Source organism: Triticum aestivum, chromosome 1B, assembly GCF_018294505.1.
Source record: "Triticum aestivum cultivar Chinese Spring chromosome 1B, IWGSC CS RefSeq v2.1, whole genome shotgun sequence".
Lineage (NCBI taxonomy): Eukaryota > Viridiplantae > Streptophyta > Magnoliopsida > Poales > Poaceae > Triticum > Triticum aestivum.
The window spans coordinates 156,762,098-156,787,211 of record NC_057795.1 but is presented as its reverse complement, the minus strand read 5'-3'; positions in this window follow the sequence as shown (position 1 = coordinate 156,787,211).

Here is a 25,114-nt window from a genome sequence, read left to right as displayed (position 1 = left end):
AGTGTGGCATGCTTTACAGCTTAGAACCGGGGCTCCAAAAGCGTTTTGAGCAACACGGAGCATATGAGATGTTCGAAGAGCTGAAAATAGTTTTCCAAGCTCATGCCCGGGTCGAGAGGTATGAAGTCTCCGACAAGTTCTTCAGTTGTAAGATGGAGGAAAATAGTTCTGTCAGTGAGCACATACTCAAGATGTCTGGGTTGCACAACCGCTTGACTCAGCTGGGAGTTAATCTCCCGGATGACGCGGTCATTGACAGAATCCTTCAGTCGCTCCCACCGAGCTACAAGAGCTTTGTGATGAACTTCAATATGCAGGGGATGGAAAAGACCATTCCTGAGGTTTATTCAATGCTGAAATCAGCGGAGGTAGAGATCAAAAAGGAACATGAAGTGTTGATGGTGAATAAAACCACTAAGTTCAAGAAAGGCAAGGGTAAGAAGAACTTCAAGAAGGACGACAAGGGAGTTGCCGCGCCCGGTAAGCCAGTTGCCGGGAAAAAGTCAAACAATGGACCCAAGCCTGAGAGTGAGTGCTTTTATTGCAAGGGAAGTGGTCACTGGAAGCGGAACTGCCCCAAGTACTTAGCGGACAAGAAGGCCGACAAAACCAAAGGTATATGTGATATACATGTAATTGATGTGTTCCTTACCAGTGCTCGTAGTAGCTCCTGGGTATTTGATACCGGTGCGCTTGCTCATATTTGTAACTCAAAGCAGGAGCTGCGGAATAAGCGGAGACTGGCGAAGGACGAGGTGACGATGCGCATCGGGAATGGTTCCAAGGTCGATGTGATCGCCGTCGGCACGCTACCTCTACATTTACCTATGGGATTAGTTTTAAACCTCAATAATTGTTATTTAGTGCCAGCTTTGAGCATGAACATTGTATCAGGATCTCGTTTAATTCGAGATGGCTACTCATTTAAATCCGAGAATAATGGTTGTTCTATTTATATGAGATACATGTTTTATGGTCATGCCCCGCCGGTGAATGGTTTATTCTTTATGAATCTCGAGCGTAATGTTACACATATTCATAGTGTGAATACCAAAAGATGTAAAGTTGATAACGATAGTCCCACATACTTGTGGCACTACCGCCTTGGTCAAATTGGTGTCAAGCGCATGAAGAAGCTACATGCTGATGGACTCTTAGAGTCTCTAGATTATGAATCGTTTGACACATGCGAACCATGCCTCATGGGAAAAATGACCAAGACTCCGTTCTCCAGAACAATGGAGCGAGCAACCAATTTATTGGAAATCATACATACTGATGTGTGCGGTCCAATGAGCGTTGAGGCTCGCGGAGGATATCGTTATGTTCTCACTCTCACTGACGACTTGAGTAGATATGGGTATGTCTACTTAATGAAACATAAGTCTGAGACCTTTGAAAAGTTCAAGGAATTTCAGAATGAGGTAGAGAATCAACGTGACCGAAAGATAAAGTTCTTACGATTAGATCGTGGGGGAGAATATTTAAGTCACGAATTTGGTACGCACTTAAGGAAATGTGGAATAGTTTCACAACTCACGCCGCCTGGAACACGACAGCATAACGGTGTGTCCGAACGTCGTAATCACACTCTATTGGATATGGTGCGATCTATGATGTCACTTGCCGATTTACCGCTATCATTTTGGGGATACGCTCTAGAGACAGCTGCATTCACTTTAAATAGGGCACCGTCTAAATCCGTTGAGATGACACCGTATGAATTATGGTTTGGGAAGAAACCTAAGCTGTTGTCTCTAAAAGTTTGGGGATGCGATGCTTATGTCAAGAAACTTCAACCTGACACGCTCGAACCCAAGTCGGAAAAATGCGTCTTCATAGGATACCCTAAGGAAACAATTGGGTATACCTTCTACTTAAGATCCGAGGGCAAGATCTTTGTTGCCAAGAACGGGTCCTTTCTGGAGAAAGAGTTTCTCTCGAAAGAAGTAAGTGGGAGGAAAGTGGAACTTGATGAAGTACTACCTCTTGAACCAGTAAGTAGCGCAGCTCAGGAAGATGTTCATGTGGTGCCTGCACCGACTAGAGAGGAAATTAATGATGATGATCAAGGTACTTCGGATCAAGTTACTACTAAACTTCGTAGGTCCACGAGGACACGTTCCACACCAGAGTGGTATGGCAACCCTGTCCTAGAAATCATGTTGTTAGACAATGGTGAACCTTCAAACTATGAAGAAGCAATGGCGGGCCCAGATTCCAACAAATGGCTTGAAGCCATGCAATCCGAGATAGGATCCATGTATGAAAACAAAGTATGCACTTTGACAGACTTGCCCGATGATCGGCGATTAATAGAAAACAAATGGATCTTTAAGAAGAAGACGGACGCGGATGGTAATGTTACCATATATAAAGCTCGACTTGTCGCTAAGGGTTATCGACAAGTTCAAGGGATTGACTACGATGAGACATTCTCTCCCGTAGCGAAGCTGAAGTCCGTCCGAATCATGTTAGCAATTGCCGCATACTATGATTATGAGATATGGCAAATGGACGTCAAAACGGCATTCCTTAACGGTCACCTTAAGGAAGAACTGTATATGATGCAGCCGAAAGGTTTTGTCGACCCTAAGAATGCTAACAAGGTATGCAAGCTCCAGCGCTCCATCTATGGGCTGGTGCAAGCATCTCGGAGTTGGAACATTTGCTTTAATGAGATGATCAAAGCGTTTGGGTTTATGTAGACTTGTTGAGAAGCCTGCGTTTACAAGAAAGTGAGTGGGAGCTCTGTAGCATTTCTCATATTATATGTGGATGACATACTTTTGATGGGAAATGATATAGAACTTTTGGACAGCATTCATGCCTACTTGAATAAGTGTTTTTCAATGAAGGACCTTGGAGAAGCTGCTCACATACTAGGCATCAAGATCTATAGAGATAGATCGAGACGCCTCATAGGTCTTTCACAAAGCACATACCTTGATAAGATATTGAAGACGTTCAATATGGATCAGTCCAAGAAGGGGTTCTTGCCTGTGTTGTAAGGTGTGAAATTGAGCTCGGCTCAATGCCCGACCACGGCAGAAGATAGAGAAAAGATGAGTGTCGTCCCCTATGCCTCAGCCATAGGGTCTATCATGTATGCCATGACCTGTACCAGACCTGATATAAACCTTGCCGTAAGTTTGGTAGGAAGGTACCAAAGTAATCCCGGCATGGAACACTGGACATCAGTCAAGAACATCCTAAAGTACCTAAAAAGGACTAAGGATATGTTTCTTGTATATGAAGGTGACGAAGAGCTCGTCGTAAAGGGTTACATCGATGCTAGCTTCGACACAGATCTGGTGACTCTAAGTCACAAATCGGATATGTGTATATTTTGAATGGTGGGGCAGTAAGCTGGTGCAGTTGCAAGCAGAGCATCGTGGCGGGGTCTACATGTGAAGCGGAGTACATGGCAGCCTCGGAGGCAGCACATGAAGCTATCTGGGTGCAGGAGTTCATCACCGACCTAGGAGTCATACCCAATGCATCATGGCCGATCACACTCTTCTGTGACAACACTGGAGCTATTGCACTTGCCAAGGAGCCCAGGTTTCACAAGAAGACCAAGCACATCAAGCGTCACTTCAACTCCATCCGAGAAAATGTTCAAGATGGAGACATAGATATCTGTAAAGTACATACGGATCTGAATGTAGCAGATCCGTTGACTAAACCTCTCCCTAGAGCAAAACATGATCAACACCAGAACGCAATGGGTGTTTGATACATCACAATGTAACTAGATTATAGACTCTAGTGCAAGTGGGAGACTGTTGGAAATATGCCCTAGAGGCAATAATAAAATGGTTATTATTATATTTCTTTGTTCATGATAATTGTCTATTGTCCATGCTATAATTGTATTATCCGGAAATCGTAATACATGTGTGAATACATAGACCACAACAAGTCCCTAGTGAGCCTTTAGTTGACTAGCTCGTTGATCAACAGATAGTCATGGTTTCCCGACTATGGACATTGGATGTCATTGATAACGGGATCACATCATTAGGAGAATGATGTGATGGACAAGACCCAATCCTAAGCATAGCACAAAGATCATGTAGTTTGTTTCGCTAGAGCTTTTCCAAATGTCAAGTATCATTTCCTTGGACCATGAGATTGTGCAACTCCCGGATACCATAGAAGTGCTTTGGGTGTGCCAAACGTCACAACGTAACTGGGTGACTATAAAGGTGCACTACGGGTATCTCCGAAAGTGTCTGTTGGATTGGCACGAATTGAGACTGGGATTTGTCACTCTGTATGACGGAGAGGTATCTCTGGGCCCACTCAGTAATGCATCATCATAATGAGCTCAATGTGACCAAGTGTCTGGTCACGGGATCATGCATTACGGTACGGGTAAATTGACTTGCCGGTAACGAGATTGAACGAGGTATTGGGATACCGATGATCGAGTCTTGGGCAAGTAACGTACCGATTGACAAAGGGAATTGTATACGGGATTGATTGAATCCTCGACATCGTGGTTCATCCGATGAGATCATCGAGGAGCATGCGGGAGCCAACATGGGTATCCAGATCCCGCTGTTGGTTATTGACCGAAGAGGCGTCTCGGTCATGTCTGCATGTCTCCCGAACCCGTAGGGTCTACACACTTAAGGTTCGGTGACACTAGGGTTGTAGAGATATGAGTATGCAGTAACCCGAATGTAGTTCGGAGTCCCGGATGAGATCCAGGACGCCACGAGGAGTTCCGGAATGGTCCGGAGGTGAAGAATTATATATAGGAAGTGCAGTTTCGGGGGTCACCGGTATTGTACCGGGACCACCGGAAGGGTCCCGGGGGTCCACCGGGTGGGGCCACCTATCCCGGAGGGCCCCATGGGCTGAAGTGGGAGGGGAACCAGCCCCTGGTGGGCTGGTGCGCCCCCCTTGCCCCCCCTGCGCCGAGGGTTGGAAACCCTAGGGGTGGGGGGCGCCTCCACTTGCCTTGGGGGGCAATCCACCCCCTTGGCCGGCGCCCCCCCTTGGAGATCCCATCTCCTAGGGCTGGCGCCGCCCCAGGGGGCCTATATAAAGAGGGGGGGAGGGAGGGCAGCCGCACGCTAGTCCCTGGCGCCTCCCTCTCCCCACGCACCACCTCTCCCTCTCGCAGAAGCTTGGCGAAGCCCTGCCATGATCGCTGCTGCATCCACCACCACGCTGTCATGCTGCTGGATCTTTATCAACCTCTCCTTCCCCCTTGCTGGATCAAGAAGGAGGAGACGTCTTCCCAACCGTACGTGTGTTGAACACGGAGGTGCCGTCCGTTCGGCGCTAGGATCTCCGGTGATTTGGATCACGACGAGTACGACTCCCTCAACCCCGTTCTCTTGAACGCTTCCGCACGCGATCTACAAGGGTATGTAGATGCACTCCTCTCTCTCGTTTCTAGATGACTCCATAGATTGATCTTGGTGAAGCGTAGAATTTTTTTATTTTCTGCGACGTTCCCCAACACGGAGGTGGCCATTATAGCCGATTACCCTGACCTTCTTCCTTCCTCCCATGTAAGTACCTAGGAGACATTTCCTCAAAAAGAGTTTTCCCATCGTGACTCACCCACCGCACTATGTTGTGCTACCAAGGAGCGGCGCTCGCACCAGCGTACTACAGCAAAGGCGTCCTCTAAGAAGACGAAGCCTGCACAAGGCGCCTCTCGGAAAAGAAAGGCGTCCAATGATACAGTCAGGCCCTCCTCGGCGTCGAAGAGGTATAATCCTTTAGTATGCATTCAATGGATAGACCGGATAATGGCGTTCCTTGTGGTGTCATATTGTAGGAGAAGTGTGCACCGGACTGCTTCTGGAGACCTAGCTGGCCATGCACAGACTGATCCAGCCCCAGCCCCTGCCACAAGGACTGGCGGGGATGTGGGAGCGATGCCGGATTGTCATCTCCCGGAGGATTTGAATAATGTATCCGTCACAAATTCCGAAGTGGAGAGTGCGATGGGTCACCGGCGGCGGAGAGCGGCTATGCGCGACCCACATTTTACCAAAGAGGCCTTTAATGCTCTCAGCTTAGCGGATGCCTATATCCGAGCTGCTCGTGATGGAGTTGCTGGAGCCACTCACCAGCTTTCAAAGGATATGCGGGTAAGAATTTGTGGGTAGATTTAATAATCATATGCCAGTAGCCCCCAAGTCTTGAAATAGTTGGCCCAACTGATTTAAGAGTCGTTACTTTGTTAGGTACTCATGGAGAGGAGTAACAATTTGTCGAAGGAGCTTGAAGAATGCCGAACAAAGTTGTATGCTGCTACTGCCGAACTCGAAGATTTAAAGAAATCCAAGAAGGCACCTGATGGTAAGTGCAGCGGTAGTTCGGAGATAAGGCTCCGTGAATAAAATGAGGTCTCCTAATTATGCTTGTGTCTCATTAGTAGGCTCGACAGATCGACTGGAATAGAAACTAAGGGCAGCTCAAGTAGATAAACAACATGCCGAAGGGCAAGAAGCCGTTGGTCAACGTGTTTTGACATGGACCATTAATGAGAAGAGCAAACTTCAGGATGCAAACATCAAGCAGGACGAAGAACTGAAGGATTTAAGAGCCCAATTATCGGATGCCTTAAAGGAGAACAAGAAATTGAAAGGCGGCATATTCAGTATGCTCTGTAACCTATCTGACAAGAATGGTCTCCTCTTTGAAATTTTGATAAGTTTGCTTATGTAGGTGTGCTAACCGGACGTCCCAAAGGAGAAGTGTCCGGATTCCAAGGCGACCTGCTACAAGAGCTATCCAAAGTGCACGAGCGAGCTCGGAAAGCAATGAGGAACATGGCTAAGGCTTTATGGCCATCCAATTCCCCTCCAGGAAGTATGGATGAGCTTGTGAATTTATTCAAGGGAGCTCGTCGCCGTTTGGAGCTATGGAAGATATCAGTATGTTGGGAAGGCGCTCGAGAAGCTTGGGCCATGGTGAAAACACGGTATACCGAGCTTGACCCGAATCATATGGCCCAGGTCGGACCTCGAGGACCAGATGGACAAGAAATTCCTGTTTGCTTAGTGTACGACCAAGTGAAAACATCATCTAAGTTTTCTCAACAGGATTATAAACTAGACAACCTACTAGAGGGTCTAGAGGAAGAGGAAGTTTTTGACACAGTAGAAATGCACTTTATCAACAAACTTTTCTCCAGCCGAATTGTAAAACAATTTTCATGGCAGACTTTCTGCTTCGATCTCCATAACCCGAGGTTTGGAGTGTTTCCGGATATTCTAAACCATTGGTAAATACCAAAGTATGTTCGGAAACTAGGCAGTCCGGTCATAGTTGCTTAAACAGACAAGTTGTATTCGGGGAGTTATGTTATATTACATTTGATCGTAAAAAACATCTTCTAGAGAGAATAGTTTCGTTAAGGGTTCCTTTCCCTGGGCCTGCATGCGTTTTTGCATATACATAAATTGTGATGCGAGAAACCACGATAGATTTTATAATTTGGGGGCGTATATTGCAATGTGGGCAGTTCGTCTCTTGTCCGCCGACCGATTATTCCCTTAAGAACACTAGCTTTCGGCTTCACCCGTCTGAGGTACATGTCCGGATGACCCGGCTATAACAATCGAAGAGGTGCTCCCTTTATGCCCTAGCCGGACAAACGGGAACATAGGTGAAAGATCGTGGATGTCACCTAGGGGGGGGGGTGAATAGGCATTTTAAAATAAATGCAGTAGAGGCTTGAACAAATGCAGAATAAACCAAACGATTAATTTGTCAAGCACAAAACCTAAAACAGCTAGGCTCACCTATGTGCACCAACAACTTATGCTAAGCAAGATAAGAAACTATGTGATAGCAAGATATATGACAAAGAACAATACGGCTATCACAAAGTAAAGTGCATAAGTAAAGGGCTCGGGTAAGAGATAACCGAGGCACTCGGAGACGACGATGTATCCCGAAGTTCACACCCTTGCGGATGCTAATCTCGTTTGGAGCGGTGTGGAGGCACAATGCTCCCCAAGAAGCCACTAGGGCCACCGTAATATCCTCACGCCCTCGCACAATGCAAGATGTCATGATTCCACTAAGGGACCCTTGAGGGCGGTCACCGAACCCGTACACTTTGGCAACCCTTGGGGGCTGTCACCGGTACCCGTCAAATTGCTCGGGGCGATCTCCACAACCTAATTGGAGACCCCGACGCTTGCTTGGAGCTTTACACCACAATAATTGAGCTCCGAACAACACCAACCATCTAGGGCGCCAAGGCACCCAAGAGGAACAAGCTCTAGGGTGTCCAAACACCCAAGAGTAACAAGCTCAAGGGTACCAAGCACCCAAGAGTAATAAGCTTCTCAACTTGTAACTTTCACGTATCACGTGGAGAACTCAAACTGATGCACCAAATGCAATGACAAGGGCACACGGAGTGCCCAAGTCCTTCTCTCCCAAATCCCACCAAAGCAACTAATGCTAGGGAGGAAAATGAGAGGAAGAACAAAAGAAGAACACGAAGAACTCCAAGATCTAGATCCAAGGGGTTCCCCTCACTTAGAGGAGAAAGTGATTGGTGGAAATGTGGATCTAGATCTACTCTCTCTTTTCCTTCAAGAACTAGCAAGAATCATTGGAGGGATTGAGAGTTAGCAAGCTTGAAGAAGGTCAACAATTGGGGAAGAACACGAGCTTAAGAGATCAGGTTCAATGGAGAAGAAGACCCCCTTTTATAGGTGGGAAAAAATCCAACCGTTATGCTCACAGCCTGCACAGAGCAGTACTACCGCTCCAAGGAGCGGTACTACTGCTCCAAGGAGCGATACTACCGCTAGGACGGTAGTACCCCTTTGAAAAACAACAACGAGGAGGCAAAAGGCCAGTAGAACCGCCAGAGCGGTACTACCGCTCGTCCTCATGGTACTACCGCTCGACCTCATGGTACTACCACAAATGGTAGCGGTACTATTGCTTGCGAGCGGTAATAAAAAAAATACTTCCGTGCCTGCCTCCGCTGAGCAAAACACGAGATTTTGGTCCGGAGCGGTACTACCGCTCAGGAGCCGCGGTAGTACCGCTCTGGAGCGGTAGTAAAAATTTAGATCCGCTCTAGTCGCGGTAGTACCGCTGCAGCCTTTACCAAAACAGCCACAACTTTTGCAAAGGGACTCCGAATTCAACGAAACCAAGTTTGTTGGAAAGCTAACGACATGGGCTAACACAATCTTGATAGAAATATCAATAAGAAGCAAATGAGAAAAGGCCCATAAGAAAATGGTGAGAACCCTTCCTCGGATAAGACCGGTAAAACCTCCAACACCGAAAACATCATAGAAGACGCATGCGAACTCCGTTTTCGATGAATTCAAGCTTGTCATCAAGATGACCATAAGCTCTAAGACTCACAAAGAGAACCAAACAAGAACCAATAAAAATGATGCAAGGATGCAATGGTTTGAGCTCTCTACTAACGATACGATCAAGCTACCAACTTGAGAGCCCCCCTTGATAGTACGACAAACGATCCTATAACCCGGTCTCCCAACTACCACCACACGCGAGACCGATAAAATAGAAAACCTATCAAGGGCAAACCTTTGCCTTGCACATGGTCCACTTGAGCTAGATGATGATAATCTTGACTCCCTCAAGTTGGACCACCTTTCTTGATTGTGTTGGCTCGATGAAGACTAGATGATTGCTCCCCCATAGTCCACTATGGGTGAGCCACTCTTCGGCACATCTTCACAAGTCCATTGACACCACAATGGATGGAAAGATTCAAGAACTTGATCTCTTTGTGATGCTCCACTTGAACTTGCACACGGAAATCTTGATGACGATCACCACTTGATGTCATCCTTTCCATGGGTTGTATGATATCTTCCTCTTGATGCAAGCCCATGGACACGTACCTAACCCCACATAGAACTCTCACATAGACCATGGGTTAGTACACAAAGTGCAATGGACAATGCTTACCATACCATGGGATCACTTGATCCCTCTCGGTACATCTTCTACGCTTTGTGAGTTGATCAACTTGATTCACTCTTGACTTAGTCTTGATCAACCTTGAATCTTTCCAACTCTCTTCATTTGGATGATGTCTTGAAGGTAAACATGAATGATCACACAATCTTCTTCTTCAAGACATGCTTGCAATAAGCTCAACACTCACATGACCAATCTTTGGATAATTCCTTAATAGCACCTTGGTCAACTCATAAACTCCTTGAAACCAACACATGGACTTCAAGAAAAGCCTATGGACAAATCCTTCAAATATAACTCAAGACAACCATTAGTCCATAGAGATTGTCATCAATTACCAAAACCAAACATGGGGGCACCGCATGTTCTTTCAATCTCCCCCATTTTGGTAATTGATGACAATCACTTTCAAGAGAGTTTATATAAGGAATTATGCATCACCATGCAATGCAACAACCAATAGTGCATGCGAATGAGATGCAAATGCTAAGGAACAAAACCAAAGCAAGAGGAGATAACTCTCTAAACTTCTCCACAAAACTCTCTGAAACTTCTCCCCCATTGGCATCGATTGCCAAAATGGGCGAAAATCTAAGAAGGCCAATATAAATTGTGGTCCTCCATAAATTGTGTAATTCTAAACAAGAGAGTGGAATGCAATACACATACCCAAAGGTAAATACTTGGAGGAACACAAACTATATTGAGGCACAAAGATTGCTAAAGAATGATATGCCACAAAGACATAACAAAGAGAGACACAAGCAATGAAGAGGTCAAAATATACCAATTGAAGCAAGCAAACAAAGGATATCAACTGAACCAACTAGACCAAGGATCCTATGAGCCACAAGAATAAATGATATTATGATATGAGCAGAGGAGTGTTCTAAAGAAACTAGAGAATCTCCCCATGATTTGTGCACAAATAAGAATATTTGTATTGGATACAAAGTGCACAAAATAGGATAAGAGCTCCCCCAAAATCAATAGAAACTCACAACCAGTGCAAGTGAGCATATAGGAAACAAAGCCTAGCACTTGCAACAAGCACATGGTTGAGCAACATGTAAAAGAGGCAACTTAAGAATAGGCTCAACCAAAATGATGTGTGTGAGTCATGACAAAGCACTTGAGAAGACTAATATAAGGATGAGCATAAAGCATCAACATAGTCTTGGGTAAATGAGATACACGGTGCATGACATGTCCTCCCCACACACACCAAGCAAAAGGGTTCACAAGCACACTAAAAATATAAAAAGAATAACCAACACTTGTGACAACCCGTGGTGAAGACAGAAGATGAAAGCCTCATCAAGACGAGGGATACCAAGATGGCAAAAGCCTCATAGAGATAAGCATGAGGAAAATAATCTTCACCACACAAGAGTGCATCAAGATGCAACGCGATAAGACACACACTCAAGGCAACAACTTTCATAGAGCCACCAAAGAAAAAAAAGAAAGACAAGGTGGACGTGAAAGAAAGGATATCGTCTAGATATGCAACTTCTCTCAAGTGTATAAGATTCTAGGTAGACGAAATCATGGTCATATATATCTACAAAGAAGGATGTACACCTGGAATAGTTACAACACGAAGGAACAAGATATCCAAAAGGAAGTCATAGATATACCAATAAAATATTTGCTTGGAAGCATAGCACATGGCTAGATATGGTCTTATTGTATATAAATGAATTCCTACCACACAACCATCAAAGACATCACAACTAGCAACAAGAGATCATAGTTGGGATGCTTTGAGAAGGGAAAAAATATCACAAGAAATAATGAATAACATGCCATGATACAACCTACAAACGGTTGATGCAATAAATGTGTGCATGTCGTAGATGATGATACTTGTTACCGAGATAGCATTGGAAGGATGTAGTAGAAACCAATTGAAGGTAGAAAGTAGTTCATTGATCATCCTAGCTTGACCCCAATAAGCACATGGTGACAACACCTTCCTTTTGAATGAGCCGAGTATCCAATGTGTCTCCAATTGTTCCTAGAACAACAACACAAACAAAATGGTACCCAAACTCATTGGGACCAAAGGGTTAGAAACATCAATACATAGGACAATCTCCACATAAATATGTGCAAATAGATATGAAAATGAATTTCATACACATCTCATCCAATGTGAGACTTGGTGGAGATTCCCCTATATATTGGGTCAAAGAAAGAAAGCATGCCAAGGAAACTACATGAAGTTAATATGCATGCTTAATACTTTCAAGAACCGATACCAAAAGAAGGAAATACCAAGTGAAAAGGATACCAAATGGAGAAATCATCACTTGGAAGATATCAAAGATACATCAAGGAATGAGATATCCATTGGAACACACAAAATTATATCAAACTCCCAAAAGAGAGGATGGTTCCAAACAAACCAAGCTCTCTACAAAGTTTCATGATGGCACAAGTACCAAAAAGAAATGGCTTGCCGTCCACCAACACACACTTAAAATGGATCACAAGATTAGTGTTTTATAGAAAATAGGATAGCTCCCCCACGAGTTGTGCATTATAGAGAATTTGCAATTGAATACAAAATGCACAAGGTAGGATCACCACTTTCACTATATCAAGAAAACACTAGACAAGATCAAGAAAACAACAAGATCCTCAAGTGGCACGGAAGGCAATGGGAGTTGGCACAAACTTGGCAAGAGATAAGGCAAAAAAAAAGCAAACGCCAACGTGAAGATGATCAATAATTTCTACCACACATAAGTGAGTACCAATTGTCAAAAGAAAAGAAGTATTTGGAAGTAATTCCCGGTGGTAGATAGCAAGGATATCCGACATCATCTTCACACCAAACACAAGCAAATTGCAACTTTTAGAGCTAACATGCCTCCTAGGAACAAGATAATTTACAATATCAATTCTAGGTGACAATATCTGAAATGTACACATTTTCTAGGCTTGTAGTATGCACATAGCATATTACTCCCCCACAATGTCATACCAATAAAAACTTAACAAGAGGCAATAAGAGGATCCAACAAGAGATGATTAATGGACTATTTAGAATTTGAATTTCTCATGAGAAGACATACCACATAGTGACTAGATACTCCTGTAGTATCAATACTAGATGGTATTCCTCATGTACACACATTTATAAGATTGTGAGGTGCACAAAGCACATCACTCCCCCATAATGGGATATTCCATTAATCTCTCACAAGAGCCAACTAACTAACAAACAAGATGCACAAAGGCTCAACACACGACACACACGTACATGATGTGCAAACCAACATACACATACTTGATTACTCAAGTGAAGCAAATTGGAAACACATCATATACAAACACATGCAAGGTACAAAACCACAACATGCTTAGGGGAAAGTAACTATCAATGTAAACAATTTAAGTATGAGTTACCGCAAGGAGGAACATCGGATATAACATAGAAACTTGATAACCCAATTGACTTGGCTTGAGACAATAAGAATGATAAAGTCCCCTTAATTCTTCATAATGTAGCCAAGTCTCCAATGCCCTCCAACAACACCTATTGATCAAGTTTGAGCTTGTTGGTCCCCAACCAAGTTGGGTCCTAAGAGGTTAGTCACAATAGTCTTGGCAACCCAAATGGTTCTTTTCTTGACACCACTTTGAGTACCAACAAACTTGGCAAACACATTGTCAACCTTATCCTTCCCAAGAGAATAGATATTATCAATAATAATTGGGTTGGATAAGTTACCACTAGTGCATGAAGAAGCTACGTGACCTTTCTCACGACATAAGTAGCAACGTCTACTCTTCACTTTCTTCTCACTTGATTTCTCAACTTGAGAAGAATTAGCTTGAGTATTCTTGGGAAGAGGCATTTCTTCAACTTGTGGTTGAGCATGAGATTGAATTGTGGCCGCTTCCCTTGTTGCTTGTCACTAATGGCCTTCTTCTTCAATGGGCAAGATCTCACATGATGCCCTTCAATTTTGCACTTGAAGCAAACAATCTTGGCCGAATTCTTGAGTTGTTCTTGGCCCTTCTTCTTGTTCAACTTGGACTTCTTCTTCTTGTTGGAGTTGAATCCAAGTCCACCTTTGTCATTGGGGGATTTTTGCACACTCAAGATATTGTTGAGTGTGGATTTCCCTTCATGACTCTTTTCCAAGTCTTTCTTCAAAGAAGTGACTTGGGCCTTGAGCTCTTTGATTTCCTCGACATGGTTAGTCTCAACACAAGTACTAGAGGAAGTATAAGCTTCATCATTAGAGCAACAAGGCAAGGCAAGCAATTCATCACGAGATGTACCAATGTTATGCATAGACACATTACGAGGACTAGCACAAGGCAATATAGCATTTTGACTAACAGTAGTGCTAATATCCACATGAGGCTCACTATATGTTACCTTAGCAATCATAGCCTCATGAGCTATTTTTAGCACATTATGGGATACAAGAAGATCGTCATGAGAGCTAGAAAGCTTTTCATGACTTTCTTCCAATTTCCCATACTTGCTAGATAGCAACTCAAGTTGAACCCTTAGCTCAACATTCTCCTTTAAAATGGATGCTTCACAAGAAATAGAGTTAGTAGCATAAGCATCATCATTAACAACAAGAGGAGAAGGCAAGTTGGAAAGCTCTTTTAAATAAGAAGCTTCAAGTTGAGCATGAGACTCGGTGAGTTTGATGAGCTCACCCTTGATGACCCTTGAGCCATTTTCGAGGTGCTCAAAATCCTAAAGGAGTCTAGCATGAGCAACTTCAAGCTTAGCATTTTTAGTTTCAAAAACATTGGCCACCTCAAGAGCTCTATCATTAGATTCCTTCACTCTAGATAATTCTAGAGCAAAAGTCTCCTCAAGAGATTCCTTGGTGGTTTGTTCAAGTTCAAGAGCTTTAGAGAGGTCCGTAATCTCATTAGCGTAATCCCGCTCATGACCTTCCATTTTATCAATGGTGACCTCATGCTCCTCTAGACGAGATTCCAACTCATCAATATATTTCTTGCTCTCAATAGCAATCAACATGATTTCCATGAAATTGGAACGAGCAATTTTATTCTTAAGAAGAGCTTTAAAAATCATTTCCCCCTTAATATTTAAGGAGGCAACATCATCATTCTCTTCATCATAATCAACATCATCATCACTCTTGCCATCATCAATATCATCACAAGTTATATTGGGACTCAAAGTGGGAGATACCTTTGAAGCCTTGGCCATAAGGCAAAAAGCAATAGGTGATGATGTAGGATCCCTTGAAGCACCATTCAAGACCACATCTTGTTCCATGGAATGTTGGGTTTCCTCTACATTGTTAGCACAACAACTCGAGGAAATACATGCATGTTTATCGTGGCAACAAGATATAGCAAACATATCATCATGAGATTTAGTCAAGCAATTTCTACATGATATGCAAGAACTATCAACACAAGCATGTGAAACATTTGGAGTGCTCGAAGTGCTAAAGTCCAAAGATGAAGCATTGCAATAAGAAAGTGATGAAGGATTATCAACAATAAGCCCACTATCATCATTGCAATGAACACCACTACTCACCATGTCATTACCTTGTGGCAAACCACATGTAGGTGAAGTAGAAGAAGTTGAGAACGCAACACGGCCGGAGGTGGAAGGAGAACGATCATCCTTACAAATCTTGATCACACCATATTTATCTTGAAGCTTTGTCCACAACTCATGAGCATCCCAGAACGGCATGAGTTGAAATATAACTACATTGCTCAAAGTATCGAAAAGAACATTATAAGCTTGAGCATTGAGATAAGAGTTTTTCTCATCCTCTAAAGATAATCTTTGGGGATCCTTTGGAGAAGAAAAACCCATATCTACAATTTGCTCTAAATTTGGGTCCATGACCCTAAAGAGATTAAGCATGCGAATTACCCAAACATTGTAACATCCCAAATTTTCAATTTGGAATGTTATACAATAGATCATCATTGCATATCATATTTTATTGCATTTTGGCTTGATCCTAGAAATTCTACGTAACTCAAGGACCCACGGAGAGAGAGTTGGGGATTTTGTTATTTTCATATTTGAGTTTTCTCAAATTTTGAAAATAGGATAATTTGATTTTAATTATTTTATCTTCAAATATTTATATTATAAAAATAAGAGAGAGGGAATAAAATGACTTTCCTAAAATAAAGAAATATTGGGGATTTAATAATAAAATCAAATAAGATTTTATTTTGGAGTTTTATCGCTATTTTATTTGAATTTAGGAAAAATACGCGTTTTTCAAAATTTTATTTTAGGCCCAAATAAATGTTCATCTTGTCCAGCTTATTTTTAGAGGATAGGGAAAATTTATTTTGGGATTTTTGGAGTCCATTTAGTATTTCTTTTCTTTCTTTTCTGCACATCGGAATTATTAAAAAAAGGGAAACCGACTTTGGGCCGTACCCGAGCGGGAGTCCTTGGGACGACCCTTATAAGCCGCCACCCCCGGCGCCCCAGCCCACCCAGCCGTCCCGCCCCGAAACCCTAACCCTAGCCTACCGCCGCCGCCGCCGTCGCCCCGCGCCGGCAGAGCCGCCCGTCGCCGCCACCGCCCCGACCGCCGTCGCCCCGCCGCCCTGCCGGAGCCGCCACCCACCGCCGCCGTCCGCCGAGGTAGCCGCCGGAGTTCGTCGCCGCCGTCGGCGGTTTTCTTTAGAAAAACGCCTAGTTTTTTTTTCTAAAAACCGCGGTTTTTTATAGATCGGTTTAGTTTTTCCGGTTTATTTATTTTGCGGACGTTCATCCGCACGTTCGTTTTAACGAACGGTTATCGTCGTTTAACCGCAGACAGCGAACATTCGTTTGTTAGCCTGTTCGTTCGTTTTTCTTTTTCTCGGATTTTTCGCGATTATTTTCGATCGTGATTTCTGATATGATTTTCGTTTTAGTATAACTTTTCGCTCGTTTATTGGAATCATGCGATTCAAGTGCTTGGAGTTTCGTCTCAAAACCCTCTTTCCATTTAACCAACTGAAACAAGTTTTTGCTACTATAAAATTTGACTTAGGTCCAGATTAGTAAATGAAGCTTGTTTCTTTCGCCGTTTGAGTTTCGTTGCTTCGTTTGATTTGATTCTTTTTGCAAACCGGAGTTTTTAAGTTGAACTTTCTGGTTAGATCTCTTATTTGAGTTTTACCCATGCATTAGATGAGTGCTTATTGTTTGCTTGTTTGTTTGCGATAGAGTACCCGGAGTGCGCAGCTTGCTACTACGAGTCTCTAGGTTCCACGGATCATCAGCAAGGCAAGTAACACTTTGATCATACCTCTTTACTACCCAGTTTTATTGCATTAGATCAATCCTCAAATAATTGCATGCTTAGGATCTGTTTAATATGTGGGTTCTAGGAAGTAGATGAGGTAGAACCTATTACCTGTTTTATTACCAAACCTTTGGGAGTTACTTCTACGTTTGCTTATATTGCTATGCTATGCTAGTAGACGTGGATTGGGTGAGTGTATCCATGACAGATGTGAGAATGTTAATTAATGGTTTACTTAAGGTGGCAACTTTAATACACATCTGGGTGGATTGAGGCACCTGGGGAACCCAGTGTTGCCTGTATTTTTGGAAATCCCGGGGTACCGTGTGATTCTCCTATGGACCGCCACCCAGGCTCAAAGGGATCATGAGATTATTTCATGCTGGAAACTTCCGTGTGCAGCCGCAAGCTACTATGGGCTCTAGCATAGTTGAGTATGTTGTGTGACCTCTTTCAGTGGTAGACTAGCAGATGTAGGGGGTGTAGGTTGGTACTGTCTACCCAGAGTAAAGAGTTAATGCTTCTGAAAGACTGTGTCTCGGTCATCTGTTTCTCAAACACCATGTAGTGCAAGAAATCCAACGGAGGAGATCGAGTCTTGCGGGGAAAAGTGCGTGAACCTCTGTAGAGTGTACAAACTAATCATGGTTAGCCGTGTCCCCGGTTATGGATGTTTTGAGTATCTAGTACCTGGATTATCATGTGAATCTCATCATGTTTCTTCATTTAATTTTGTTGGGTTAATGATGATGCTTAATTTGGATTGAGTTGGGCTAACCTTCTCAATATTTAACAACCACCATGATAGTTAAATAAAATTTATTCCTTTGTTGTAGGGAAAAATTGGCTTTATGCAAAACTGTAACCATAGAGCTTTCCACCAGCCATATATGCATGTAGTGATAGCACTATTCTGTTCATTACTCTCTATGTGTTACATTGCCAACATATTCCATGTGCTAACCCATTTTCGGGCTGCAACGTTCATGTTGCAGACTTTTCAGACGATGAGTAAGGTGCCTTAGGTCGTGATCTTATACTCAGTGATGCCGTTGGAGTTGATGGACTCGCTTTATCTTCCAAGCCTTCCGCTGTTATCGTTATTAGATGGCCTTAAGCCATATTTATTGTAATAAGTTCTCTTCTGAGACATTCGATGTAATAAGTGTGTGATTGCTACTCTGTTATAAATCCTTCGAGTATTGTGCGTGTCAGCATTACCGATCCAGGGATGACACTGATGCACAGAGATCAGACTATTTGAGGTCTGGTCGCTACAAACATCAAAATTTGTGCCATCAAAACTAAGAGTGTTAGAGAAACCTAATCCCCTAGTCGACATCTTTACTCTCTAGGCGGTTAAGCCCAACAAAGAGAGACGAGGCTCTGATACCAATTGAAAGATCGTGGATGTCGCCTAGAGGGGGGGGGGGGTGAATAGGCGTTTTAAAATAATTACAGTAGAGGCTTGAACAAATGCGGAATAAACCTAACGGTCAATTTGTCAAGCACAAAACCTACAACAACTAGGCTCACCTATGTGCACCAATAACTTATGCTAAGCAAGATAAGAAACTATCTGATAGCAAGATATATGACAAAGAACAATATGGCTATCACAAAGTAAAGTGCATAAGTAAAGGGCTCGGGTAAGAGATAGCCGAGGCACTCAGAGACGATGATGTATCCCGAAGTTCACACCCTTGCGGATGCTAATCTCTGTTTGGAGCGGTGTGGAGGCACAATGCTCCCCAAGAAGCCACTAGGGCCACCGTAATCTCCTCACGCCCTCGCACAATGCAAGATGTCGTGATTCCACTAAGGGACCCCTGAGGGCGGTCACCGAACCCGTACAAATGGCAACCCTTGGGGGCGGTCACCTAACCCATACACTTCGGCAACCCTTGGGGGCGGTCATCGGTACCCGTCAAATTTCTCGAGGCGATCTCCACAACCTAATTGGAGACCCCGACGCTTGCCCGGAGCTTTACACCACACTACAAAAAAAAGACACATCCGTGACACTTTGGGCCGAAAGAAAAAAATTTCTGTCATACATATGACACTTCTATGACGATAATTGTGACAAAACCTGGTATCATCATAGATGTGGTGGGCTCCTACTTCTATGACAAAAAATCATGACAGAAGATGGGCTTTTCGTCCTGGGCGGGCCAGAGACGCAGCTGCATGACATTCTTTGGGCCGTCCATGACGGAAAAACCGTGGTAGAAGCGAGGGGGGGGGGATTTCGGGGAGTTGCCGGTTACGGTGGGAGGTCGGGGGCCGAGCGATGTGCGTTTCTCTTGTACACGTGCGAGGCGTTGGCTCTAACTGAACCCGAGCGAGGCGTTGGGCTCTAACTGAACCCGAGCGATTGCACTGCAGGCTACGCGTTACTGAACCCGAGCGATCGATCGATGGCTGTTAACTGAACCCGATGGAGCGATTCCTTCGCTACATCTGCTAACTGAAGCCGATCGATTGGATGAATAGTGAGCATTGCGGGGGGAGGGGGGTGGATGAACAATGAGCGTTGACGTTGCCTCTGGATGAACAGGACCCCATGGTGTGGAGGGCTGGATGAACAGTAGACAATGGAGGGGTGGCCGTGGAGGGGTGGTTAAACAGGACCCTCGTGGTGTGGAGAGCTGGATGAACAGTAGACGGTGGAGGGCTGGTTGAACAGTAGCGGGTGGAGTAGCGCGCGGTGGAGGCTGGATGAACAGGAGCCCGTGGAGGCTGGAGGAGGTCGACGGTGGAGATGAACAGTATCTCATGGAGTCCCGTTTTGTGGTACGCCACACCCCTCCCGATGAACAGGACCCCCATTTCGACCGTAGGAGGTCCGTTTCGTCCATTTTGCAGTACGCCACACCCCTCCCGATCAACAGGACCCCCGTTTCGACCGTAGGAGGTCCGTTTCATCCGTTTTGCGGTACGCCACACCCCTCCCGATCAACAGGACCCCCGTTTCGACTGTAGGAGGTCCGTTTTGTCCGTTTTGTGGTATGCCACACCCCTCCCGATCAACAGGACCCCCGTTTCGACCGTAGGAGGTCCGTTTCATCCATTTTGCGGTACGCCACACCCCTCCCGATCAACAGGACCCCCGTTTCGACTGTAGGAGGTCCGTTTCGTCTGTTTTACGGTACGCCACACCCCTCCCGATCAACAGGACCCCTGTTTCGACCGTAGGAGGTCCGTTTCCTCCGTTTTGCGGTACGCCACACCCCTACCGATCAACAGAACCCCGTTCCGAACGTAGGAGATCCGTTTCCTCCGTTGTGCGGTATGCCAGGCCTCGTTTCCATCGCCTGTTCCGTCCAAGCCCTCCCGATGAACACGACCACACATTCCGTTCCGACCCAGCCGCTTGGCTCCCCATGAACACGACGACGACGTTGTTTCTTTGTTCCGACCCAGCCATGTACGTATGCGCGAGTAGGCGTTCGAGACCCTGCCCGTATGTACGTATGTGGCCGTATTTTCTTTCTTGCACCCTCGCCGCTGTACGTACATGTACATGCTACGTGCGCGCCTCTACTACGACATGTGCACGCCTCTACTACGACACATGCGCGCCTCTACATCGACCAGTATGTACGTACACGTTTACGACCAGAATGACGACGCTACGTACGCTTCGACCAGGTGGGTCCCGACTGTCAGGAACTTCCTTGCCTGCGAAGATGTAGCTGGTGGGTCCCAGCAGTCAGGGGGGCGAATCGTTTTTTTGCCCGGACGCACTTCCTTGCGTGCGAAGATGTAGCTGGTGGGTCCAAGCAATCAGGGGGGCGAATCGTTTTTTTTTGCTCAGACGCACTTCCTTGTGTGCGAAGATGTAGTTGCTGGGTCCCAGCAGTCAGGGAGGGGAATCATTTTGTTTTTTTACCTGGATGCACTTCCTTGCGTGCGAAGGTGTAGCTGGTGGGTCCCAGCAGTCAGGGGGGCAAATCGTTTTTTTTTGCCCAGACGCACTTCCTTGCGTGCGAAGGTGTAGCTGGTGGGTCCCAGCAGTCAGGGGGAAATGTATTTTTCGCAAAATATGGTGGCCCGTACGGTGGGTCCCCGCTGTCAGGTGGAGGAATAATTATTTTGCCCGTAATAAGGAGGCACTTCCTTGCTGCGGCCGTGGACCCAGCTGTCAGCCTCTCCACGTACAGTCCACATCCGATGGAAGCCGTTCCTTGACCATGTTGACCACGCCGCGCCGAGAGCACCAGGGCGGTGGACGACGGCGAGGCCTAGGAAGGGGACGACACGGAGCCGGGGAAGACGCGACAGTGGATGCCCACGCGTAGAGGAGTACGAGGGTTCACTGGTTCGCTGCGGTGTGAGGCTGCCGTCGCCACAGAATAACAGGGGGTGTGGGTGAGTAGAGGGATGGCCTGGCCAGCGGTGGGAGTAGTAGGGGGCGGTGAGGCCTCCGCGGCATCACAGCCGGCCACGGGAGGCAGGAGCACGTGGCACGACCGGTGCTACTTTGGGCAGCTGGAGCACGAAGACCAGAGGTTGAAGAAGCACTACGGCCGTTGGATGGACATCGTACGGTCACTGGAGCTAGAGTCGTTCATATTGACTAAGTTGACAAAGCCCTCCATCCCTGTAAACATAGTAGGCCAACACGTCAGCCTCCCACCAAGGTGAGTCCCAGCTAGCAGGGGGAGTATTCATTTTTTGTGCATAATAAGAAGGCATTTCCGGTGGGTCCGAGCTGACAGCGGGGGGAGTGTTTTTTTTCGCGAAATACAGAGACCCTTCCGGTGGGTCCCAGCTATCAGGTGGAGGAATCATTATTTTGCGCGTAATAAGGAGGCATTTTCCTATGTGGGCCCCTACTGTCAGCCTCTTCCGATGGCTATTGTTTGTTAACCATGTTGACCTCGCCGTGCCGAGAGCACAAACACGATGGACGAGGGCGAGGCCCAGGAAGAGAACCACCCGGAGCCGGTGAAGCCACCGCAGCGGATGCCCACGCTGAGGGGAGAATGAGCGCTGACTGGTCGGCTGTGGGGTGAGGCTGGCGTCGTCGGAAAATAATAGGATGTGTGGGTGGTTAGAGGGATGGCCTGGCGGCAGCGCAGCCAGCCACGGGAGGAGGGAGCAGGCAGTCCTGCCGGCGCTGGTTTGGGCGGCTGGAGCAGGAAGATCAGAGATTGAAGAAGCACGGCGGCCATTGGATGGACATCCAACAGTCACTGCTGTGTGTTGACTAAGTTGACAAAGCCTTGCGTACGCGTCAAAAAAATTTTTAGGACAGCGTCATCGTCAACCTAGTAGGCCCAGAAGTCAGCCTCCAAATATGTGGAAAATAGCATACAACCCATTAGCCATTATTTTCAATAATTTACAGACCATTTGCTAATTCTTAAGGATATTTGAAGCCCATATTCTTTTTATTAGCATTACAGACCATATATTCTGGGCAATGCTAAAAAATTCAACGAAATTTTGCATATTTCGGTGGGGTCCGAACTCTTTTAATCACAAAATTTCGAGTCACGTTAAAAATAGTTTTCAAAAACTTATATAAAAATAAAATTCAAAAACAATTCTCCGCAAAAAAATGAATGAAATTTAGAATCTTAACTAGCAAGATGCCCGTTCGTTGCACGGAACATGAAGATGCATTTGTATGAGTAGTTTATCTTGTGGGAGAAAAGATGATATTTTAATGTAATTGCCAGCTGGCTTTGGTTTTTATAAGAGTAGAGAGTATAGAAATCCTGGAAAAATGATATTTTAATGCAATTGCCGGTTGGCTTTGGTTTAAAAATTTACAGCCCATTTCTTACAACTTATAGCCCGTTTTTTGGGGAAGCCCATTTCTTATCCTTCCTCGTCTTGAAAGATTTGCAGCCCAGCAGGGCTGAGAAAATCAAGTAGGCCTCAGTTTTGGTATTCTCCAAAAAAAGAACTGGGCTAGCCAATTTTAGAAAGAAAAAATATATCAACTGGGCCCGTCATGTGCTTAATAAAAGCGTAAGCGTGGGCTAGACGGGCCACAGCCCCCGCACAACGCGCAGTTGAGCTTCGTCTCTCAAAATGAAAAACAACTGGGCGAGCTGCTGGGTCCCTGGTGTTATCCGCTCGTTGTGTAATTTTCTTGTTTATTGACTACATTGACAATGGCGTGGAACCTAGTTGTCAAACAATTAGGAGGAAGTTTTTTTGGCTTGTAATAACGAGGCACCTGCTTGTGAAATGCAATGACCCTGGTGGGTCCCTACTGTCAGCCTCTCCACGTACAGTCATCTCCTGATTCCTCTTGGTTGTTGACCATGTTGACAACGCCAGATGGCGGCGGGCACAGCGAGCTAACCAAGGTAGAGAAGGACGGCAAGGCCTCGGACGGGAACAAACAACAGCCATGGAAGATGCGGCAGTGTAGTGGCAGGTGGAGGGGAGTACGAGGGCAACAACATGCAAGTCAAGCATACAAATGGTACAAAAAGCCGATGGATTAATTGTTCATCAAATTTTTAGACAAAACCCAGATTGAACATGATAGTAACATCTAACCCAACCACTCTTTTTTGCAGTCACAAACAAATGGATTGGTCTGATCCATAAAATCAACATCCTATCCAAAAAAATTTATTTCAGGATGTCTACAACTTATTGTAAATATAAGCCGAGCACGTTTAGAAGCCCATTTGTCCACCTGAAACTTCTTTTTTTTGCTGTTCAACATGTTCGTCCGTGAGAAATCGCTTGCTGTAAAAATTAAGCCTCATGGACAATAGTAACCTCGCCTTCAACAGGAAGAATGTGACAAAGCTTCTGTTTGCCTGGTTGGATGCATATCGTCCTATCATTATTGTCCTCAAACGAATGTCATGAGAACTGAGAAAATCCTTGTGCTTATTACGCCAATGATTGGTTATATGTTTTTCTCCATGTGGTTCTCCCTAACTAGACATGAAGATTGAAAACAGTTAAGGTCTGAAAAGAGTATGTCGAAAGAACGACAGCTGAACAGTTAATTCTAGTACAATATATACGGGCTTTCAATGTGCATGAAATCATCACCTCTATGTATAAATTCTCCAGAGATCGAAAGCATCGCAGCAAGCCAATAATTATGTCCAGATCAAAACTATACATACCGATATATATGATCTTGACAGAATCCAGCAGCATTGATAGGCTATCAATGGGCGAACTCTTCATTGAGCATATAACATAATATTAGTACCCAAAGTGTACTCCAAGATGATATAAAACTTATGTGCACAAATGAAAAATGCAGCATATGATTACAAATGTGTAGATGACAATATACGCTACCTGAAAAAGTGAGGAGCCAAACACCAACTCCTTGTGATTATTAAACGGGTCACGAATTACACCCAAGGTCTCCAGTTTGGGCGCAGAGACAACAGTTATTTCTGAAGGTGTATAACAATTATGAAGGAGCAACCTTTCAAGTGAAGCGGCATCTTCGATGATGAGCTGCTGTCCTTTAAAACAAATTCCAATGCTTTTAAGGTGAGGCGACTTTACTTGGAGACAACTGATACCGGTTTCTATTCCCAAAACAATCAACAAGCGCTCCAGGGCAGGGCAACTGGAGTGGATGATGCTGTGCAGTGAGGCCTCCGACAGATAAACCACCACAAGCAAAAGTTTTTTTAGCAGTAGGAGTCGAAGAATTTGTACCAGGTCGTCTGGTAGATGGCACCGGGCGAAGGTGGCAGTGTGGAGAGAGGAGGAAAACCGCGAGATGGACAATGGTGGTGTGGGCACGATTTTTTGGTATGTTCGTGGTATGAAACTTTCGTGGTAATGGTAGAACTCAAACTGCTGGAGTTTCCCGAATCCAGGGGATGTCAGCCAAGCGTCCACCTTGCCGGGTA